This window comes from Chiloscyllium punctatum, chromosome 41, assembly GCF_047496795.1.
Source record: "Chiloscyllium punctatum isolate Juve2018m chromosome 41, sChiPun1.3, whole genome shotgun sequence".
Lineage (NCBI taxonomy): Eukaryota > Metazoa > Chordata > Chondrichthyes > Orectolobiformes > Hemiscylliidae > Chiloscyllium > Chiloscyllium punctatum.
In genome coordinates this window covers 66847007-66869834 of record NC_092779.1, presented here as the reverse complement: position 1 = coordinate 66869834, position 22828 = coordinate 66847007, and the positions used below count along the sequence as shown (strand labels likewise).

At 46.1% G+C, this 22828-nt stretch overlaps 7 non-coding genes across 7 annotated transcripts; all 7 read left to right on the top strand.

The window, feature by feature from the left end:
• Window positions 1-1206: 1206 nt before the first annotated feature.
• On the top strand, window positions 1207-1289 carry trnal-uaa (transfer RNA leucine (anticodon UAA)). Its single transcript has one exon. It is a non-coding gene; the product is annotated as a tRNA-Leu (tRNA).
• A 2663-nt stretch (window positions 1290-3952) lies between these two features.
• Window positions 3953-4035, top strand: trnal-uaa (transfer RNA leucine (anticodon UAA)). The gene has a single exon. It is a non-coding gene; the product is annotated as a tRNA-Leu (tRNA).
• A 2663-nt stretch (window positions 4036-6698) lies between these two features.
• Window positions 6699-6781, top strand: trnal-uaa (transfer RNA leucine (anticodon UAA)). The gene has a single exon. It is a non-coding gene; the product is annotated as a tRNA-Leu (tRNA).
• Window positions 6782-9444: 2663 nt separating this feature from the next.
• Window positions 9445-9527, top strand: trnal-uaa (transfer RNA leucine (anticodon UAA)). Its single transcript has one exon. It is a non-coding gene; the product is annotated as a tRNA-Leu (tRNA).
• A 7493-nt stretch (window positions 9528-17020) lies between these two features.
• On the top strand, window positions 17021-17103 carry trnal-uaa (transfer RNA leucine (anticodon UAA)). The gene has a single exon. It is a non-coding gene; the product is annotated as a tRNA-Leu (tRNA).
• Window positions 17104-19766: 2663 nt separating this feature from the next.
• On the top strand, window positions 19767-19849 carry trnal-uaa (transfer RNA leucine (anticodon UAA)). Its single transcript has one exon. It is a non-coding gene; the product is annotated as a tRNA-Leu (tRNA).
• Window positions 19850-22512: 2663 nt separating this feature from the next.
• On the top strand, window positions 22513-22595 carry trnal-uaa (transfer RNA leucine (anticodon UAA)). The gene has a single exon. It is a non-coding gene; the product is annotated as a tRNA-Leu (tRNA).
• Window positions 22596-22828: the final 233 nt, after the last annotated feature.

Genomic DNA, 22828 nt, shown 5'->3' with positions numbered 1-22828 from the left:
GAGGTGGTGGTCAAGGGACGTGTATGTGTGTGTGTGTGTGTGTTTGTGTATAAACCTGCTTAAAAGCAGGAGACAGGTGTACAAAGTATTAAGGTGCGCCCCGAGATCGAAGCCACGTTGGAAGTGAGACGGAGGAATCGACAGAGAGGCTACAGAATGACATCGCATCCATTTGGATTTCTTTAAATCACTGACGAGCAGGAAAATGTAAACGGGGAGGGCGAGTGGGGAAGTGAGGCAGTAGCAGCTCTGGTGAAATTCCTTCTTTGTGATTCGCTCAGCAACCAGAGACGTGAAGGTGACTCAGGCGTGAGAGCTCTTCACATCGAGAACAAAAAGCACTCAAGGGCAGTTAGCACCTCTTCCGGAGAGTGGGGTGGGGTGAGGTAATTCCCTTTTGACTTCTCTGACTATGTTCAGAAACTGCCTTTTAGATTGAGGTGAACAGAGACTGCATTTCTTAAAAGCACCGTGGAATTTATCAAACTTTATTGTGTCGCTTCCTTTCGATTCCCACACAGGTTTCCAACTCAGTTGGTATCCATGTGGCTCATATCCAGGTGTGCACATCTCTGCAGCGAATTGCACGGTTAAGGCAAAAAGGCAAGGAAAGTGGCATCTCGAATTGGCTCCGAGGTCAGAGCATCCTCGCAATGTGATCTGTCGTTCTCGGATTGTAATGCTACCTCCGGTTTTAGGGTGGAGAACATTCTTTGGGACTCTTATTCTGCAAGACAGACACAGTGACTGAAACTATGCTGCACGTTATGATTTGGAACACGGGCTGCTCAGCTTTGTGCATTTTCCCTGTAGTCCGGTGTGTTTCATGTTCCGTGTAAACGTGAAAGTTGTCCTGTTTCGAGCAATGGGTGAAATCATTTATCAATGCAAGAATCGAAATTGCAGTCATGTCAAGCAGCTCATGGTAATTTGACCAAATCATAACCGATCGTGTGTTCTCACGCACTCACAGATGCATTTGGAGCTGAAAAGAGTCTGAGAAGATCGACTCAGCTTACCATTGATTTTTGTCTGGATTGATGGGTATCATTATCTGCTGCGAAATTGTCATTGTAGCCGGGCACATCCCAGCAGCTGTGCGAGTCGGAGAGGGATCATGGAACCCTTTTAACGTGACTTTGCATCTGTTGTTTTGCAGGAGCACAATTGGAAGTGCAAGAAAATGGGCAGCGCTAGTGGCTGGCTGGTAGTCTGGCCGAGCGGTCTAAGGCGCTGGATTTAAGCTCCAGTCTCTGACAGAGGCGTGGGTTCGAATCCCACCGCTGCCATTTCTGCTGACCTTCTCCAATCGCGCAGCTGGTTGAAATGCTGTTTCGACTCCTGCTGCGTTTCTGTTTAAAACAGAAGCGAAATGGGTTTGCTTCCCGGGCAATTAATTGTGGTGTGTGAAAGTGCCGAATTTGGCGAAGCGTCTGTGCTGTCATGATCGTGTTCGCCTCCCGCAGCTCTTCTGTTGCTTTACGTTCCAGGCGAGTTGAATTTTAATGGAACCGAATGGAGACTGTTATTTCATCGCTGTTGTGAAACAAAGTACTACGGTGACTCGACTCGTCGTTATTTGGTTTTCTGGCCAATGAAAAAATCGTTCCAATGAATTTCGATGTCATATGTTATTGAATTTCTCCCATTTCATTCATCTCCGTCCTGGAGACATCGGAAGGGAAAGGTAATCTAGCCGAGACTGTGATTGGTGAAATTCACTTTTTATGGCCCATTCTTATTATGTTCTTTCTTTCTCTCTTTTCAGCATTGTCCGGGAAGTGGTGGTGCACTCAGGCTCCTGTATGTTTGAAAGAGTAGTTTGGAATTGCCCTGTTGTTAGTTGTGAGATTACCTTATGGCTCATGCCCCGGACTGTCTCACATTTAGCATTCATGCTCGCTGTGTCTGGAAATACATTTGGTTTGCCAGTTTTGTTTGTGTTCCGTGTTAAATGCTTTCCGTTTTGCGATTCTCTCAATAAATTACGACTGAACAGGGTTTCTGAGGTAACTTCCAGCTGCAAAAATCCTGAACTGAGAATCTGGGAAAATTTCCCAGAGTATGGTCAGTCGGAGCAAAAGTAAGGAAGTCGTTCGTTTCTGCAGCGATTCACAATGCTACCGTTCCCGTGAGCAGTCGAACAGGCTATATGATTGTGCCGCAGACTGCGACGGCAAGCTCCGCTAAAGAGTGATCCTTTAATGCCGGTGTAAGCAACACAACGTTATTAGGGCACACCGCGTGGAAACAGATACTTCGGTGTATCTCGTCCATGCTCAGCACATAGCCAAAATTAAACAAGTCCCATTAAACAACGAGCGATTGGAAACAGAAAGGTGAAAAGTAGAATGGCTTCAACTTTCAGTGCTTGAACAAATCTGCTCTCGTAGTGAAATGTAATGCAACTCCATTTAATTACTGTGCAAAGCATTGTCAAGTTTTTCTCCAACCTGGTTCTGATCATATGCCATTCTGTTTGAGAGTGTAGTTCCCGCCTTCTGATCCTTCCATGAAAAGCAGCACCGCATTTGCATTCCTTGCGCAGGTTTGCCCGGTTCAAAGACAGGGAAGAAGCTGATGCTCTGGTATCACAGCGCACCACGGATTCCTGAACTAGTCTGTCTGTCAAATGTACCCCCAAAGTCGTCTCTGAAAGACCTCATTTGGAAGCTGTCTGTCGTTATTCAACGTACGAGAGTTGGCACCAGAGGTCCTGAATCATGTTTTGGAGCAGTTCGCACGGAAGTGGCTCATTCAATCAGCAACAGCAATGAAAGAAATTACACTCTCAGAGGAACCTCTGGACCTATGCTTTCACAGCGTCGCTAGTATTAAGGTGCGCCCCGAGATCGAAGCCACGTTGGAAGTGAGACGGAGGAATCGACAGAGAGGCTACAGAATGACATCGCATCCATTTGGATTTCTTTAAATCACTGACGAGCAGGAAAATGTAAACGGGGAGGGCGAGTGGGGAAGTGAGGCAGTAGCAGCTCTGGTGAAATTCCTTCTTTGTGATTCGCTCAGCAACCAGAGACGTGAAGGTGACTCAGGCGTGAGAGCTCTTCACATCGAGAACAAAAAGCACTCAAGGGCAGTTAGCACCTCTTCCGGAGAGTGGGGTGGGGTGAGGTAATTCCCTTTTGACTTCTCTGACTATGTTCAGAAACTGCCTTTTAGATTGAGGTGAACAGAGACTGCATTTCTTAAAAGCACCGTGGAATTTATCAAACTTTATTGTGTCGCTTCCTTTCGATTCCCACACAGGTTTCCAACTCAGTTGGTATCCATGTGGCTCATATCCAGGTGTGCACATCTCTGCAGCGAATTGCACGGTTAAGGCCAAAAGGCAAGGAAAGTGGCATCTCGAATTGGCTCCGAGGTCAGAGCATCCTCGCAATGTGATCTGTCGTTCTCGGATTGTAATGCTACCTCCGGTTTTAGGGTGGAGAACATTCTTTGGGACTCTTATTCTGCAAGACAGACACAGTGACTGAAACTATGCTGCACGTTATGATTTGGAACACGGGCTGCTCAGCTTTGTGCATTTTCCCTGTAGTCCGGTGTGTTTCATGTTCCGTGTAAACGTGAAAGTTGTCCTGTTTCGAGCAATGGGTGAAATCATTTATCAATGCAAGAATCGAAATTGCAGTCATGTCAAGCAGCTCATGGTAATTTGACCAAATCATAACCGATCGTGTGTTCTCACGCACTCACAGATGCATTTGGAGCTGAAAAGAGTCTGAGAAGATCGACTCAGCTTACCATTGATTTTTGTCTGGATTGATGGGTATCATTATCTGCTGCGAAATTGTCATTGTAGCCGGGCACATCCCAGCAGCTGTGCGAGTCGGAGAGGGATCATGGAACCCTTTTAACGTGACTTTGCATCTGTTGTTTTGCAGGAGCACAATTGGAAGTGCAAGAAAATGGGCAGCGCTAGTGGCTGGCTGGTAGTGTGGCCGAGCGGTCTAAGGCGCTGGATTTAAGCTCCAGTCTCTGACAGAGGCGTGGGTTCGAATCCCACCGCTGCCATTTCTGCTGACCTTCTCCAATCGCGCAGCTGGTTGAAATGCTGTTTCGACTCCTGCTGCGTTTCTGTTTAAAACAGAAGCGAAATGGGTTTGCTTCCCGGGCAATTAATTGTGGTGTGTGAAAGTGCCGAATTTGGCGAAGCGTCTGTGCTGTCATGATCGTGTTCGCCTCCCGCAGCTCTTCTGTTGCTTTACGTTCCAGGCGAGTTGAATTTTAATGGAACCGAATGGAGACTGTTATTTCATCGCTGTTGTGAAACAAAGTACTACGGTGACTCGACTCGTCGTTATTTGGTTTTCTGGCCAATGAAAAAATCGTTCCAATGAATTTCGATATCATATGTTATTGAATTTCTCCCATTTCATTCATCTCCGTCCTGGAGACATCGGAAGGGAAAGGTAATCTAGCCGAGACTGTGATTGGTGAAATTCACTTTTTATGGCCCATTCTTATTATGTTCTTTCTTTCTCTCTTTTCAGCATTGTCCGGGAAGTGGTGGTGCACTCAGGCTCCTGTATGTTTGAAAGAGTAGTTTGGAATTGCCCTGTTGTTAGTTGTGAGATTACCTTATGGCTCATGCCCCGGACTGTCTCACATTTAGCATTCATGCTCGCTGTGTCTGGAAATACATTTGGTTTGCCAGTTTTGTTTGTGTTGCGTGTTAAATGCTTTCCGTTTTGCGATTCTCTCAATAAATTACGACTGAACAGGGTTTCTGAGGTAACTTCCAGCTGCAAAAATCCTGAACTGAGAATCTGGGAAAATTTCCCAGAGTATGGTCAGTCGGAGCAAAAGTAAGGAAGTCGTTCGTTTCTGCAGCGATTCACAATGCTACCGTTCCCGTGAGCAGTCGAACAGGCTATATGATTGTGCCGCAGACTGCGACGGCAAGCTCCGCTAAAGAGTGATCCTTTAATGCCGGTGTAAGCAACACAACGTTATTAGGGCACACCGCGTGGAAACAGATACTTCGGTGTATCTCGTCCATGCTCAGCACATAGCCAAAATTAAACAAGTCCCATTAAACAACGAGCGATTGGAAACAGAAAGGTGAAAAGTAGAATGGCTTCAACTTTCAGTGCTTGAACAAATCTGCTCTCGTAGTGAAATGTAATGCAACTCCATTTAATTACTGTGCAAAGCATTGTCAAGTTTTTCTCCAACCTGGTTCTGATCATATGCCATTCTGTTTGAGAGTGTAGTTCCCGCCTTCTGATCCTTCCATGAAAAGCAGCACCGCATTTGCATTCCTTGCGCAGGTTTGCCCGGTTCAAAGACAGGGAAGAAGCTGATGCTCTGGTATCACAGCGCACCACGGATTCCTGAACTAGTCTGTCTGTCAAATGTACCCCCAAAGTCGTCTCTGAAAGACCTCATTTGGAAGCTGTCTGTCGTTATTCAACGTACGAGAGTTGGCACCAGAGGTCCTGAATCATGTTTTGGAGCAGTTCGCACGGAAGTGGCTCATTCAATCAGCAACAGCAATGAAAGAAATTACACTCTCAGAGGAACCTCTGGACCTATGCTTTCACAGCGTCGCTAGTATTAAGGTGCGCCCCGAGATCTAAGCCACGTTGGAAGTGAGACGGAGGAATCGACAGAGAGGCTACAGAATGACATCGCATCCATTTGGATTTCTTTAAATCACTGACGAGCAGGAAAATGTAAACGGGGAGGGCGAGTGGGGAAGTGAGGCAGTAGCAGCTCTGGTGAAATTCCTTCTTTGTGATTCGCTCAGCAACCAGAGACGTGAAGGTGACTCAGGCGTGAGAGCTCTTCACATCGAGAACAAAAAGCACTCAAGGGCAGTTAGCACCTCTTCCGGAGAGTGGGGTGGGGTGAGGTAATTCCCTTTTGACTTCTCTGACTATGTTCAGAAACTGCCTTTTAGATTGAGGTGAACAGAGACTGCATTTCTTAAAAGCACCATGGAATTTATCAAACTTTATTGTGTCGCTTCCTTTCGATTCCCACACAGGTTTCCAACTCAGTTGGTATCCATGTGGCTCATATCCAGGTGTGAACATCTCTGCAGCGAATTGCACGGTTAAGGCAAAAAGGCAAGGAAAGTGGCATCTCGAATTGGCTCCGAGGTCAGAGCATCCTCGCAATGTGATCTGTCGTTCTCGGATTGTAATGCTACCTCCGGTTTTAGGGTGGAGAACATTCTTTGGGACTCTTATTCTGCAAGACAGACACAGTGACTGAAACTATGCTGCACGTTATGATTTGGAACACGGGCTGCTCTGCTTTGTGCATTTTCCCTGTAGTCCGGTGTGTTTCATGTTCCGTGTAAACGTGAAAGTTGTCCTGTTTCGAGCAATGGGTGAAATCATTTATCAATGCAAGAATCGAAATTGCAGTCATGTCAAGTAGCTCATGGTAATTTGACCAAATCATAACCGATCGTGTGTTCTCACGCACTCACAGATGCATTTGGAGCTGAAAAGAGTCTGAGAAGATCGACTCAGCTTTCCATTGAGTTTTGTCTGGATTGATGGGTATCATTATCTGCTGCGAAATTGTCATTGTAGCCGGGCACATCCCAGCAGCTGTGCGAGTCGGAGAGGGATCATGGAACCCTTTTAACGTGACTTTGCATCTGTTGTTTTGCAGGAGCACAATTGGAAGTGCAAGAAAATGGGCAGCGCTAGTGGCTGGCTGGTAGTGTGGCCGAGCGGTCTAAGGCGCTGGATTTAAGCTCCAGTCTCTGACAGAGGCGTGGGTTCGAATCCCACCGCTGCCGTTTCTGCTGACCTTCTCCAATCGCGCAGCTGGTTGAAATGCTGTTTCGACTCCTGCTGCGTTTCTGTTTAAAACAGAAGCGAAATGGGTTTGCTTCCCGGGCAATTAATTGTGGTGTGTGAAAGTGCCGAATTTGGCGAAGCGTCTGTGCTGTCATGATCGTGTTCGCCTCCCGCAGCTCTTCTGTTGCTTTACGTTCCAGGCGAGTTGAATTTTAATGGAACCGAATGGAGACTGTTATTTCATCGCTGTTGTGAAACAAAGTACTACGGTGACTCGACTCGTCGTTATTTGGTTTTCTGGCCAATGAAAAAATCGTTCCAATGAATTTCGATGTCATATGTTATTGAATTTCTCCCATTTCATTCATCTCCGTCCTGGAGACATCGGAAGGGAAAGGTAATCTAGCCGAGACTGTGATTGGTGAAATTCACTTTTTATGGACCATTCTTATTATGTTCTTTCTTTCTCTCTTTTCAGCATTGTCCGGGAAGTGGTGGTGCACTCAGGCTCCTGTATGTTTGAAAGAGTAGTTTGGAATTGCCCTGTTGTTAGTTGTGAGATTACCTTATGGCTCATGCCCCGGACTGTCTCACATTTAGCATTCATGCTCGCTGTGTCTGGAAATACATTTGGTTTGCCAGTTTTGTTTGTGTTCCGTGTTAAATGCTTTCCGTTTTGCGATTCTCTCAATAAATTACGACTGAACAGGGTTTCTGAGGTAACTTCCAGCTGCAAAAATCCTGAACTGAGAATCTGGGAAAATTTCCCAGAGTATGGTCAGTCGGAGCAAAAGTAAGGAAGTCGTTCGTTTCTGCAGCGATTCACAATGCTACCGTTCCCGTGAGCAGTCGAACAGGCTATATGATTGTGCCGCAGACTGCGACGGCAAGCTCCGCTAAAGAGTGATCCTTTAATGCCGGTGTAAGCAACACAACGTTATTAGGGCACACCGCGTGGAAACAGATACTTCGGTGTATCTCGTCCATGCTCAGCACATAGCCAAAATTAAACAAGTCCCATTAAACAACGAGCGATTGGAAACAGAAAGGTGAAAAGTAGAATGGCTTCAACTTTCAGTGCTTGAACAAATCTGCTCTCGTAGTGAAATGTAATGCAACTCCATTTAATTACTGTGCAAAGCATTGTCAAGTTTTTCTCCAACCTGGTTCTGATCATATGCCATTCTGTTTGAGAGTGTAGTTCCCGCCTTCTGATCCTTCCATGAAAAGCAGCACCGCATTTGCATTCCTTGCGCAGGTTTGCCCGGTTCAAAGACAGGGAAGAAGCTGATGCTCTGGTATCACAGCGCACCACGGATTCCTGAACTAGTCTGTCTGTCAAATGTACCCCCAAAGTCGTCTCTGAAAGACCTCATTTGGAAGCTGTCTGTCGTTATTCAACGGACGAGAGTTGGCACCAGAGGTCCTGAATCATGTTTTGGAGCAGTTCGCACGGAAGTGGCTCATTCAATCAGCAACAGCAATGAAAGAAATTACACTCTCAGAGGAACCTCTGGACCTATGCTTTCACAGCGTCGCTAGTATTAAGGTGCGCCCCGAGATCTAAGCCACGTTGGAAGTGAGACGGAGGAATCGACAGAGAGGCTACAGAATGACATCGCATCCATTTGGATTTCTTTAAATCACTGACGAGCAGGAAAATGTAAACGGGGAGGGCGAGTGGGGAAGTGAGGCAGTAGCAGCTCTGGTGAAATTCCTTCTTTGTGATTCGCTCAGCAACCAGAGACGTGAAGGTGACTCAGGCGTGAGAGCTCTTCACATCGAGAACAAAAAGCACTCAAGGGCAGTTAGCACCTCTTCCGGAGAGTGGGGTGGGGTGAGGTAATTCCCTTTTGACTTCTCTGACTATGTTCAGAAACTGCCTTTTAGATTGAGGTGAACAGAGACTGCATTTCTTAAAAGCACCATGGAATTTATCAAACTTTATTGTGTCGCTTCCTTTCGATTCCCACACAGGTTTCCAACTCAGTTGGTATCCATGTGGCTCATATCCAGGTGTGAACATCTCTGCAGCGAATTGCACGGTTAAGGCAAAAAGGCAAGGAAAGTGGCATCTCGAATTGGCTCCGAGGTCAGAGCATCCTCGCAATGTGATCTGTCGTTCTCGGATTGTAATGCTACCTCCGGTTTTAGGGTGGAGAACATTCTTTGGGACTCTTATTCTGCAAGACAGACACAGTGACTGAAACTATACTGCACGTTATGATTTGGAACACGGGCTGCTCAGCTTTGTGCATTTTCCCTGTAGTCCGGTGTGTTTCATGTTCCGTGTAAACGTGAAAGTTGTCCTGTTTCGAGCAATGGGTGAAATCATTTATCAATGCAAGAATCGAAATTGCAGTCATGTCAAGCAGCTCATGGTAATTTGACCAAATCATAACCGATCGTGTGTTCTCACGCACTCACAGATGCATTTGGAGCTGAAAAGAGTCTGAGAAGATCGACTCAGCTTACCATTGATTTTTGTCTGGATTGATGGGTATCATTATCTGCTGCGAAATTGTCATTGTAGCCGGGCACATCCCAGCAGCTGTGCGAGTCGGAGAGGGATCATGGAACCCTTTTAACGTGACTTTGCATCTGTTGTTTTGCAGGAGCACAATTGGAAGTGCAAGAAAATAGGCAGCAGTCGTGGCTGGCTGGTAGTGTGGCCGAGCGGTCTAAGGCGCTGGGTTTAAGCTCCAGTCTCTGACAGAGGCGTGGGTTCGAATTCCACCGCTGCCATTTCTGCTGACCTTCTCCAATCGCGCAGCTGGTTGAAATGCTGTTTCGACTCCTGCTGCGTTTCTGTTTAAAACAGAAGCGAAATGGGTTTGCTTCCCGGGCAATTAATTGTGGTGTGTGAAAGTGCCGAATTTGGCGAAGCGTCTGTGCTGTCATGATCGTGTTCGCCTCCCGCAGCTCTTCTGTTGCTTTACGTTCCAGGCGAGTTGAATTTTAATGGAACCGAATGGAGACTGTTATTTCATCGCTGTTGTGAAACAAAGTACTACGGTGACTCGACTCGTCGTTATTTGGTTTTCTGGCCAATGAAAAAATCGTTCCAATGAATTTCGATGTCATATGTTATTGAATTTCTCCCATTTCATTCATCTCCGTCCTGGAGACATCGGAAGGGAAAGGTAATCTAGCCGAGACTGTGATTGGTGAAATTCACTTTTTATGGCCCATTCTTATTATGTTCTTTCTTTCTCTCTTTTCAGCATTGTCCGGGAAGTGGTGGTGCACTCAGGCTCCTGTATGTTTGAAAGAGTAGTTTGGAATTGCCCTGTTGTTAGTTGTGAGATTACCTTATGGCTCATGCCCCGGACTGTCTCACATTTAGCATTCATGCTCGCTGTGTCTGGAAATACATTTGGTTTGCCAGTTTTGTTTGTGTTCCGTGTTAAATGCTTTCCGTTTTGCGATTCTCTCAATAAATTACGACTGAACAGGGTTTCTGAGGTAACTTCCAGCTGCAAAAATCCTGAACTGAGAATCTGGGAAAATTTCCCAGAGTATGGTCAGTCGGAGCAAAAGTAAGGAAGTCGTTCGTTTCTGCAGCGATTCACAATGCTACCGTTCCCGTGAGCAGTCGAACAGGCTATATGATTGTGCCGCAGACTGCGACGGCAAGCTCCGCTAAAGAGTGATCCTTTAATGCCGGTGTAAGCAACACAACGTTATTAGGGCACACCGCGTGGAAACAGATACTTCGGTGTATCTCGTCCATGCTCAGCACATAGCCAAAATTAAACAAGTCCCATTAAACAACGAGCGATTGGAAACAGAAAGGTGAAAAGTAGAATGGCTTCAACTTTCAGTGCTTGAACAAATCTGCTCTCGTAGTGAAATGTAATGCAACTCCATTTAATTACTGTGCAAAGCATTGTCAAGTTTTTCTCCAACCTGGTTCTGATCATATGCCATTCTGTTTGAGAGTGTAGTTCCCGCCTTCTGATCCTTCCATGAAAAGCAGCACCGCATTTGCATTCCTTGCGCAGGTTTGCCCGGTTCAAAGACAGGGAAGAAGCTGATGCTCTGGTATCACAGCGCACCACGGATTCCTGAACTAGTCTGTCTGTCAAATGTACCCCCAAAGTCGTCTCTGAAAGACCTCATTTGGAAGCTGTCTGTCGTTATTCAACGTACGAGAGTTGGCACCACAGGTCCTGAATCATGTTTTGGAGCAGTTCGCACGGAAGTGGCTCATTCAATCAGCAACAGCAATGAAAGAAATTACACTCTCAGAGGAACCTCTGGACCTATGCTTTCACAGCGTCGCTAGTATTAAGGTGCGCCCCGAGATCTAAGCCACGTTGGAAGTGAGACGGAGGAATCGACAGAGAGGCTACAGAATGACATCGCATCCATTTGGATTTCTTTAAATCACTGACGAGCAGGAAAATGTAAACGGGGAGGGCGAGTGGGGAAGTGAGGCAGTAGCAGCTCTGGTGAAATTCCTTCTTTGTGATTCGCTCAGCAACCAGAGACGTGAAGGTGACTCAGGCGTGAGAGCTCTTCACATCGAGAACAAAAAGCACTCAAGGGCAGTTAGCACCTCTTCCGGAGAGTGGGGTGGGGTGAGGTAATTCCCTTTTGACTTCTCTGACTATGTTCAGAAACTGCCTTTTAGATTGAGGTGAACAGAGACTGCATTTCTTAAAAGCACCATGGAATTTATCAAACTTTATTGTGTCGCTTCCTTTCGATTCCCACACAGGTTTCCAACTCAGTTGGTATCCATGTGGCTCATATCCAGGTGTGAACATCTCTGCAGCGAATTGCACGGTTAAGGCAAAAAGGCAAGGAAAGTGGCATCTCGAATTGGCTCCGAGGTCAGAGCATCCTCGCAATGTGATCTGTCGTTCTCGGATTGTAATGCTACCTCCGGTTTTAGGGTGGAGAACATTCTTTGGGACTCTTATTCTGCAAGACAGACACAGTGACTGAAACTATGCTGCACGTTATGATTTGGAACACGGGCTGCTCAGCTTTGTGCATTTTCCCTGTAGTCCGGTGTGTTTCATGTTCCGTGTAAACGTGAAAGTTGTCCTGTTTCGAGCAATGGGTGAAATCATTTATCAATGCAAGAATCGAAATTGCAGTCATGTCAAGCAGCTCATGGTAATTTGACCAAATCATAACCGATCGTGTGTTCTCACGCACTCACAGATGCATTTGGAGCTGAAAAGAGTCTGAGAAGATCGACTCAGCTTACCATTGATTTTTGTCTGGATTGATGGGTATCATTATCTGCTGCGAAATTGTCATTGTAGCCGGGCACATCCCAGCAGCTGTGCGAGTCGGAGAGGGATCATGGAACCCTTTTAACGTGACTTTGCATCTGTTGTTTTGCAGGAGCACAATTGGAAGTGCAAGAAAATAGGCACTATTCACTCTCCTCGAGTCTAAAAAATTATTTGCTGCATTCCTACTCTTATGGCTCTTTTCATTACATCGGCTTCTGTTCTTCACGGAATCCGATTCAGCAGATCTTGTCACTGAGTCATTTCTTTGTATGTGTTCAGATCATGTGAGCAGAATATCACAGTCCATAACGCAGAACTCAGACCATACTCAGGGAACCGTACTCTGCTCTAGATCATTTCATGAACACCAGGAAGAACTATCGATGATCTGTAAAATGTACTAACCTGTTTTTCAGAAGCAAGATAAACAGTTCCAGGTTTCTGCTTTTGTTGTCACACGGACCAAGATTGTAAATGCTGTCCGCTCTCCGACGTTCATTTTCTCCCCAGGAGGTGTTAAATGATGGTCTGTATCGGATTCTTCTAAAAAGAAGAATCTTTTTATCCATTGATTTCTGGTGTATGGGCCCACCAGGCTCCCGCTGGGCCTCTGTGTTCGCGCTGATCACAGCAGTTTCACGCAGTGTTCAGCGTTTTTGTAGCAAGTACCTTCGAGGATGACATCAAAAGATATTCACTGTTACTGTATGATACTCTACCAATGGAGACAGCTCGATCAATGGAGGCAGCTCAGTCCGCTGGGATGGGATAATTTCTGAAATGTGTCCTGCGGATCAGATATAGTCCACTTTATCATTCAGATCATACAGAGAGCGCTCGAAAAGGTCAAGTGAGTTTTCCCCATAGGAGTTAATTGTAGGTGGAACAATACCAGTGGCACCACCCTAACCGAGGAAAGAACCGTCTCAGAAGTCCATTTGGCAAGTTTACTTTTCAGACTCTGGTCACCATGCTCCAAGAGCCCTGCAGCTTGTGGGCAATAAGCACAATGAAGTTGGTGGTGGATCCCAAAATGAAGCATAATTCCTCTTTAATATCTCCAACAAAATGGGAGTGGGGGTGGGGGGGGGGGCGGGTGGTGCATTGTCAGAAGGTAGACAAAATGACAAAATCAAATACCAAAGCAGGTTATAATCTCCTTGAGTAAAATATTTACAACAGTTTTGGCAGTAGCGTTAAAAGTGCGGTAAGCTTCAACCCATCAAGGAAAAGAAAATCAACAATGACCAAAACATACTTATAGTACTGACACCTTTGCAACTCAATGAAGTCTTTAAACATCTTTTGCAGTTGGCATTAGGTGGTCAGAGGTCGACTCACCCTTGTCAGAGAACATAGAACAGAGAAAGGACAGCACAGAACAGGCCCTTTCAACCCATGATGTTTAATCCTAATGTAAAATATAGCAACAACCCCCACACCCCTCAATTCACTGCTCTCCATATGCAAGTCTACAAGTCGCTTCAATGTCCCCAATAACTCTGCTTCCACCACTACCACTGGTAACGCATTCCATGCATTCACAGCTCTCAGTGTAAAAAAACACTACTTCTGACATCTCCTTTATACCTTCCTCCTAATATCTTCAAACTATGTGCTCTCAGACCAGTCAATCTTGCCCTGGGGAAAATACTCTAGCTATTGACTCTATCTATTCCTCTCATTATTTTGTAGACATCTATCAGGTCTCCTTTCTTCCTCCTTCTCTCCATAGAGATGTCCAAGCCTATTCAACCTTTTTTTCCATAAGACACGCCCTCCAGTCCAAGCAGCATCCTTCTTTGCACCCTCTCCCAAGCCTCTGTATATTTCCTATAGTAGGACGACCAGAACTGGACACAATATTTCAAGTATTGCCTCACCAGAGACTTGTAGAACTGCAGCAAAACCTCACAGCTCTTGAACTCTATCCCCCTGTTGATGAAAGCCAAAACACCATATGCATTCTTAACAACCTTATCGACTTGTTTGGAAACTTTGAGGAATCTATGTACTTGCACATCCAAATCCCACTGTTCCTCCATACTGCCAAGAATCCTGTCTTTAATCCTATATTCAGCATTCGAGTTTCACCTTCCAACATGCATCACTTCGCATTTATCCAGGTTGAACTCAATCTGCCATTTCTCAGCCAGGCTCTGCAGTCTGTCTATGTCGCGCTGTAGCCAGCAGTAGCCCTTTATACTATTGCTGACACCTCCAAACTTTGTGTCATCTGCAAATTTACTAACCCTCCCCACAACCTCCTCATCCAAGTCATTTATAAAAACTACAACGAGCAGAGGCCCAAGTACAGAGCCCTGGGAGACCCCACTCAACACTGTCGTCTAGGCAGAATACTTTCCATCTACAGCCAATCTCTGCCTTCTGTCAGCCAGCCAATTCTGTGTATATCTGTTTAATGCCTGGAAACAGAGTTTGATGGAGGGTTGTCTGTTTATGTCTGATTAATGGTCGGTGATAGGGGGTGGTGCAGAGTTGTTTGTGTTTTTCTGTATATATCTGCTCAATGACAGGAGACAGACTGGTGGTGGTCGAAGGATGTTTGTGTGTGTATTTCTGTGTATATCTGCTCAATGGAAGGATAACAGGGCGGTGGTGGAGGGTTGTGTGTGTGTGTTTCTGTGTATATCTGTTTAATGGCAGGAGACAGGGCTGTCTTGGAGGGGTGTGCGTGTGATTCTGTGTATATCTATTTAAGGGCTGGAGACAGGGTGGCGGTGTGTGTATTTCTGTGTATATCTGTTCCGTGGCAGGAGACAAGGTGGTTATGGAGGGTTGTGTGTGTGTTTCTGCATAGACCTGCTCAATGGCAGGAGGCATGTTGTTCCTGGAATGTTGTGCTTGCGTGTGTGTGTTTCTGCGTATTTCTATTTAATTGCAGGAGATAGGGTGGTGGGGGAGGATTGTGTATGTATGTGCGTTTTTGTGTATATCTGTTTAAGGGCAGTAGGCAGGGTGTTCGTGGAAGATTGTGTGTGTATATTTCCGTGTATAACTGTTTGATGATAGGAGACAGGGTGGTCAAGGAGGTTTGAGTGAGTGTGTGTGTGTGTTTCTGTGCATATGTGCTTAATGGCACGAGACAGTTTGGTGTGTGTGTGTGTCATTGTGTATATCTGTCCAACGGCAGGAGGCAGGGTGTTCATGGAGTGTTGTGCATGTGGGTGGTTCTGCGTATATCCTTTTAATGGCAGGAGACAGGGCGGTGTTGGACTGTAGATGTCTGTGTTTCTGTGTCTAAGTGCTTATTGGTCGGAGACACGTTGGTGATGTAGGTTTGTGTATGTGTGTGTTTCTGTGCATATCTGTTAAATGGCAAGAGACAGGGTGGTGGAAGGGTCTGTATGTGTGTTTCTGTGTATATCTGTTTAATGCCAGGAGATGGAGAGTTGGTGGAGGGTTGTCTGTGTGTGTTTTTTTTCTGTGCCTGTCTGTTTAATACTGGTGTTAGGGTGGTGGTGCAGGGATGTGTATGTTTTTCTGTAAGAATATGCTGAATGACAGGAGACAGACTGATGGTGGTGGAGGGTTGTGTGTGTTTGTTTCTGTGTATTTCTGATTAATTGCAGGAATCAGAGTGCTGTTGGAGCATTCTGAAAGTATGCGTGTTTCTGTTTAAGGGCAGGAGACAGGGTGATGGGAGAGGGATGCGTGCGAGTTTCTGTGTATATCTGTTGTAAGAGCTGGAGAGAGTGTGGTGGTGGTGGAGGGTTGTCCGTGTGTTTTTCTGTTTATATCTGATAAACGGCAGGAAACGAGGTGGTGGTCAAGGGACGTGTATGTGTGTGTGTGTGTGTGTTTGTGTATAAACCTGCTTAAAAGCAGGAGACAGGTGTACAAAGTATTAAGGTGCGCCCCGAGATCGAAGCCACGTTGGAAGTGAGACGGAGGAATCGACAGAGAGGCTACAGAATGACATCGCATCCATTTGGATTTCTTTAAATCACTGACGAGCAGGAAAATGTAAACGGGGAGGGCGAGTGGGGAAGTGAGGCAGTAGCAGCTCTGGTGAAATTCCTTCTTTGTGATTCGCTCAGCAACCAGAGACGTGAAGGTGACTCAGGCGTGAGAGCTCTTCACATCGAGAACAAAAAGCACTCAAGGGCAGTTAGCACCTCTTCCGGAGAGTGGGGTGGGGTGAGGTAATTCCCTTTTGACTTCTCTGACTATGTTCAGAAACTGCCTTTTAGATTGAGGTGAACAGAGACTGCATTTCTTAAAAGCACCGTGGAATTTATCAAACTTTATTGTGTCGCTTCCTTTCGATTCCCACACAGGTTTCCAACTCAGTTGGTATCCATGTGGCTCATATCCAGGTGTGCACATCTCTGCAGCGAATTGCACGGTTAAGGCAAAAAGGCAAGGAAAGTGGCATCTCGAATTGGCTCCGAGGTCAGAGCATCCTCGCAATGTGATCTGTCGTTCTCGGATTGTAATGCTACCTCCGGTTTTAGGGTGGAGAACATTCTTTGGGACTCTTATTCTGCAAGACAGACACAGTGACTGAAACTATGCTGCACGTTATGATTTGGAACACGGGCTGCTCAGCTTTGTGCATTTTCCCTGTAGTCCGGTGTGTTTCATGTTCCGTGTAAACGTGAAAGTTGTCCTGTTTCGAGCAATGGGTGAAATCATTTATCAATGCAAGAATCGAAATTGCAGTCATGTCAAGCAGCTCATGGTAATTTGACCAAATCATAACCGATCGTGTGTTCTCACGCACTCACAGATGCATTTGGAGCTGAAAAGAGTCTGAGAAGATCGACTCAGCTTACCATTGATTTTTGTCTGGATTGATGGGTATCATTATCTGCTGCGAAATTGTCATTGTAGCCGGGCACATCCCAGCAGCTGTGCGAGTCGGAGAGGGATCATGGAACCCTTTTAACGTGACTTTGCATCTGTTGTTTTGCAGGAGCACAATTGGAAGTGCAAGAAAATGGGCAGCAGTCGTGGCTGGCTGGTAGTGTGGCCGAGCGGTCTAAGGCGCTGGATTTAAGCTCCAGTCTCTGACAGAGGCGTGGGTTCGAATCCCACCGCTGCCATTTCTGCTGACCTTCTCCAATCGCGCAGCTGGTTGAAATGCTGTTTCGACTCCTGCTGCGTTTCTGTTTAAAACAGAAGCGAAATGGGTTTGCTTCCCGGGCAATTAATTGTGGTGTGTGAAAGTGCCGAATTTGGCGAAGCGTCTGTGCTGTCATGATCGTGTTCGCCTCCCGCAGCTCTTCTGTTGCTTTACGTTCCAGGCGAGTTGAATTTTAATGGAACCGAATGGAGACTGTTATTTCATCGCTGTTGTGAAACAAAGTACTACGGTGACTCGACTCGTCGTTATTTGGTTTTCTGGCCAATGAAAAAATCGTTCCAATGAATTTCGATGTCATATGTTATTGAATTTCTCCCATTTCATTCATCTCCGTCCTGGAGACATCGGAAGGGAAAGGTAATCTAGCCGAGACTGTGATTGGTGAAATTCACTTTTTATGGCCCATTCTTATTATGTTCTTTCTTTCTCTCTTTTCAGCATTGTCCGGGAAGTGGTGGTGCACTCAGGCTCCTGTATGTTTGAAAGAGTAGTTTGGAATTGCCCTGTTGTTAGTTGTGAGATTACCTTATGGCTCATGCCCCGGACTGTCTCACATTTAGCATTCATGCTCGCTGTGTCTGGAAATACATTTGGTTTGCCAGTTTTGTTTGTGTTCCGTGTTAAATGCTTTCCGTTTTGCGATTCTCTCAATAAATTACGACTGAACAGGGTTTCTGAGGTAACTTCCAGCTGCAAAAATCCTGAACTGAGAATCTGGGAAAATTTCCCAGAGTATGGTCAGTCGGAGCAAAAGTAAGGAAGTCGTTCGTTTCTGCAGCGATTCACAATGCTACCGTTCCCGTGAGCAGTCGAACAGGCTATATGATTGTGCCGCAGACTGCGACGGCAAGCTCCGCTAAAGAGTGATCCTTTAATGCCGGTGTAAGCAACACAACGTTATTAGGGCACACCGCGTGGAAACAGATACTTCGGTGTATCTCGTCCATGCTCAGCACATAGCCAAAATTAAACAAGTCCCATTAAACAACGAGCGATTGGAAACAGAAAGGTGAAAAGTAGAATGGCTTCAACTTTCAGTGCTTGAACAAATCTGCTCTCGTAGTGAAATGTAATGCAACTCCATTTAATTACTGTGCAAAGCATTGTCAAGTTTTTCTCCAACCTGGTTCTGATCATATGCCATTCTGTTTGAGAGTGTAGTTCCCGCCTTCTGATCCTTCCATGAAAAGCAGCACCGCATTTGCATTCCTTGCGCAGGTTTGCCCGGTTCAAAGACAGGGAAGAAGCTGATGCTCTGGTATCACAGCGCACCACGGATTCCTGAACTAGTCTGTCTGTCAAATGTACCCCCAAAGTCGTCTCTGAAAGACCTCATTTGGAAGCTGTCTGTCGTTATTCAACGTACGAGAGTTGGCACCAGAGGTCCTGAATCATGTTTTGGAGCAGTTCGCACGGAAGTGGCTCATTCAATCAGCAACAGCAATGAAAGAAATTACACTCTCAGAGGAACCTCTGGACCTATGCTTTCACAGCGTCGCTAGTATTAAGGTGCGCCCCGAGATCGAAGCCACGTTGGAAGTGAGACGGAGGAATCGACAGAGAGGCTACAGAATGACATCGCATCCATTTGGATTTCTTTAAATCACTGACGAGCAGGAAAATGTAAACGGGGAGGGCGAGTGGGGAAGTGAGGCAGTAGCAGCTCTGGTGAAATTCCTTCTTTGTGATTCGCTCAGCAACCAGAGACGTGAAGGTGACTCAGGCGTGAGAGCTCTTCACATCGAGAACAAAAAGCACTCAAGGGCAGTTAGCACCTCTTCCGGAGAGTGGGGTGGGGTGAGGTAATTCCCTTTTGACTTCTCTGACTATGTTCAGAAACTGCCTTTTAGATTGAGGTGAACAGAGACTGCATTTCTTAAAAGCACCGTGGAATTTATCAAACTTTATTGTGTCGCTTCCTTTCGATTCCCACACAGGTTTCCAACTCAGTTGGTATCCATGTGGCTCATATCCAGGTGTGCACATCTCTGCAGCGAATTGCACGGTTAAGGCCAAAAGGCAAGGAAAGTGGCATCTCGAATTGGCTCCGAGGTCAGAGCATCCTCGCAATGTGATCTGTCGTTCTCGGATTGTAATGCTACCTCCGGTTTTAGGGTGGAGAACATTCTTTGGGACTCTTATTCTGCAAGACAGACACAGTGACTGAAACTATGCTGCACGTTATGATTTGGAACACGGGCTGCTCAGCTTTGTGCATTTTCCCTGTAGTCCGGTGTGTTTCATGTTCCGTGTAAACGTGAAAGTTGTCCTGTTTCGAGCAATGGGTGAAATCATTTATCAATGCAAGAATCGAAATTGCAGTCATGTCAAGCAGCTCATGGTAATTTGACCAAATCATAACCGATCGTGTGTTCTCACGCACTCACAGATGCATTTGGAGCTGAAAAGAGTCTGAGAAGATCGACTCAGCTTACCATTGATTTTTGTCTGGATTGATGGGTATCATTATCTGCTGCGAAATTGTCATTGTAGCCGGGCACATCCCAGCAGCTGTGCGAGTCGGAGAGGGATCATGGAACCCTTTTAACGTGACTTTGCATCTGTTGTTTTGCAGGAGCACAATTGGAAGTGCAAGAAAATGGGCAGCGCTAGTGGCTGGCTGGTAGTCTGGCCGAGCGGTCTAAGGCGCTGGATTTAAGCTCCAGTCTCTGACAGAGGCGTGGGTTCGAATCCCACCGCTGCCATTTCTGCTGACCTTCTCCAATCGCGCAGCTGGTTGAAATGCTGTTTCGACTCCTGCTGCGTTTCTGTTTAAAACAGAAGCGAAATGGGTTTGCTTCCCGGGCAATTAATTGTGGTGTGTGAAAGTGCCGAATTTGGCGAAGCGTCTGTGCTGTCATGATCGTGTTCGCCTCCCGCAGCTCTTCTGTTGCTTTACGTTCCAGGCGAGTTGAATTTTAATGGAACCGAATGGAGACTGTTATTTCATCGCTGTTGTGAAACAAAGTACTACGGTGACTCGACTCGTCGTTATTTGGTTTTCTGGCCAATGAAAAAATCGTTCCAATGAATTTCGATATCATATGTTATTGAATTTCTCCCATTTCATTCATCTCCGTCCTGGAGACATCGGAAGGGAAAGGTAATCTAGCCGAGACTGTGATTGGTGAAATTCACTTTTTATGGCCCATTCTTATTATGTTCTTTCTTTCTCTCTTTTCAGCATTGTCCGGGAAGTGGTGGTGCACTCAGGCTCCTGTATGTTTGAAAGAGTAGTTTGGAATTGCCCTGTTGTTAGTTGTGAGATTACCTTATGGCTCATGCCCCGGACTGTCTCACATTTAGCATTCATGCTCGCTGTGTCTGGAAATACATTTGGTTTGCCAGTTTTGTTTGTGTTGCGTGTTAAATGCTTTCCGTTTTGCGATTCTCTCAATAAATTACGACTGAACAGGGTTTCTGAGGTAACTTCCAGCTGCAAAAATCCTGAACTGAGAATCTGGGAAAATTTCCCAGAGTATGGTCAGTCGGAGCAAAAGTAAGGAAGTCGTTCGTTTCTGCAGCGATTCACAATGCTACCGTTCCCGTGAGCAGTCGAACAGGCTATATGATTGTGCCGCAGACTGCGACGGCAAGCTCCGCTAAAGAGTGATCCTTTAATGCCGGTGTAAGCAACACAACGTTATTAGGGCACACCGCGTGGAAACAGATACTTCGGTGTATCTCGTCCATGCTCAGCACATAGCCAAAATTAAACAAGTCCCATTAAACAACGAGCGATTGGAAACAGAAAGGTGAAAAGTAGAATGGCTTCAACTTTCAGTGCTTGAACAAATCTGCTCTCGTAGTGAAATGTAATGCAACTCCATTTAATTACTGTGCAAAGCATTGTCAAGTTTTTCTCCAACCTGGTTCTGATCATATGCCATTCTGTTTGAGAGTGTAGTTCCCGCCTTCTGATCCTTCCATGAAAAGCAGCACCGCATTTGCATTCCTTGCGCAGGTTTGCCCGGTTCAAAGACAGGGAAGAAGCTGATGCTCTGGTATCACAGCGCACCACGGATTCCTGAACTAGTCTGTCTGTCAAATGTACCCCCAAAGTCGTCTCTGAAAGACCTCATTTGGAAGCTGTCTGTCGTTATTCAACGTACGAGAGTTGGCACCAGAGGTCCTGAATCATGTTTTGGAGCAGTTCGCACGGAAGTGGCTCATTCAATCAGCAACAGCAATGAAAGAAATTACACTCTCAGAGGAACCTCTGGACCTATGCTTTCACAGCGTCGCTAGTATTAAGGTGCGCCCCGAGATCTAAGCCACGTTGGAAGTGAGACGGAGGAATCGACAGAGAGGCTACAGAATGACATCGCATCCATTTGGATTTCTTTAAATCACTGACGAGCAGGAAAATGTAAACGGGGAGGGCGAGTGGGGAAGTGAGGCAGTAGCAGCTCTGGTGAAATTCCTTCTTTGTGATTCGCTCAGCAACCAGAGACGTGAAGGTGACTCAGGCGTGAGAGCTCTTCACATCGAGAACAAAAAGCACTCAAGGGCAGTTAGCACCTCTTCCGGAGAGTGGGGTGGGGTGAGGTAATTCCCTTTTGACTTCTCTGACTATGTTCAGAAACTGCCTTTTAGATTGAGGTGAACAGAGACTGCATTTCTTAAAAGCACCATGGAATTTATCAAACTTTATTGTGTCGCTTCCTTTCGATTCCCACACAGGTTTCCAACTCAGTTGGTATCCATGTGGCTCATATCCAGGTGTGAACATCTCTGCAGCGAATTGCACGGTTAAGGCAAAAAGGCAAGGAAAGTGGCATCTCGAATTGGCTCCGAGGTCAGAGCATCCTCGCAATGTGATCTGTCGTTCTCGGATTGTAATGCTACCTCCGGTTTTAGGGTGGAGAACATTCTTTGGGACTCTTATTCTGCAAGACAGACACAGTGACTGAAACTATGCTGCACGTTATGATTTGGAACACGGGCTGCTCTGCTTTGTGCATTTTCCCTGTAGTCCGGTGTGTTTCATGTTCCGTGTAAACGTGAAAGTTGTCCTGTTTCGAGCAATGGGTGAAATCATTTATCAATGCAAGAATCGAAATTGCAGTCATGTCAAGTAGCTCATGGTAATTTGACCAAATCATAACCGATCGTGTGTTCTCACGCACTCACAGATGCATTTGGAGCTGAAAAGAGTCTGAGAAGATCGACTCAGCTTTCCATTGAGTTTTGTCTGGATTGATGGGTATCATTATCTGCTGCGAAATTGTCATTGTAGCCGGGCACATCCCAGCAGCTGTGCGAGTCGGAGAGGGATCATGGAACCCTTTTAACGTGACTTTGCATCTGTTGTTTTGCAGGAGCACAATTGGAAGTGCAAGAAAATGGGCAGCGCTAGTGGCTGGCTGGTAGTGTGGCCGAGCGGTCTAAGGCGCTGGATTTAAGCTCCAGTCTCTGACAGAGGCGTGGGTTCGAATCCCACCGCTGCCGTTTCTGCTGACCTTCTCCAATCGCGCAGCTGGTTGAAATGCTGTTTCGACTCCTGCTGCGTTTCTGTTTAAAACAGAAGCGAAATGGGTTTGCTTCCCGGGCAATTAATTGTGGTGTGTGAAAGTGCCGAATTTGGCGAAGCGTCTGTGCTGTCATGATCGTGTTCGCCTCCCGCAGCTCTTCTGTTGCTTTACGTTCCAGGCGAGTTGAATTTTAATGGAACCGAATGGAGA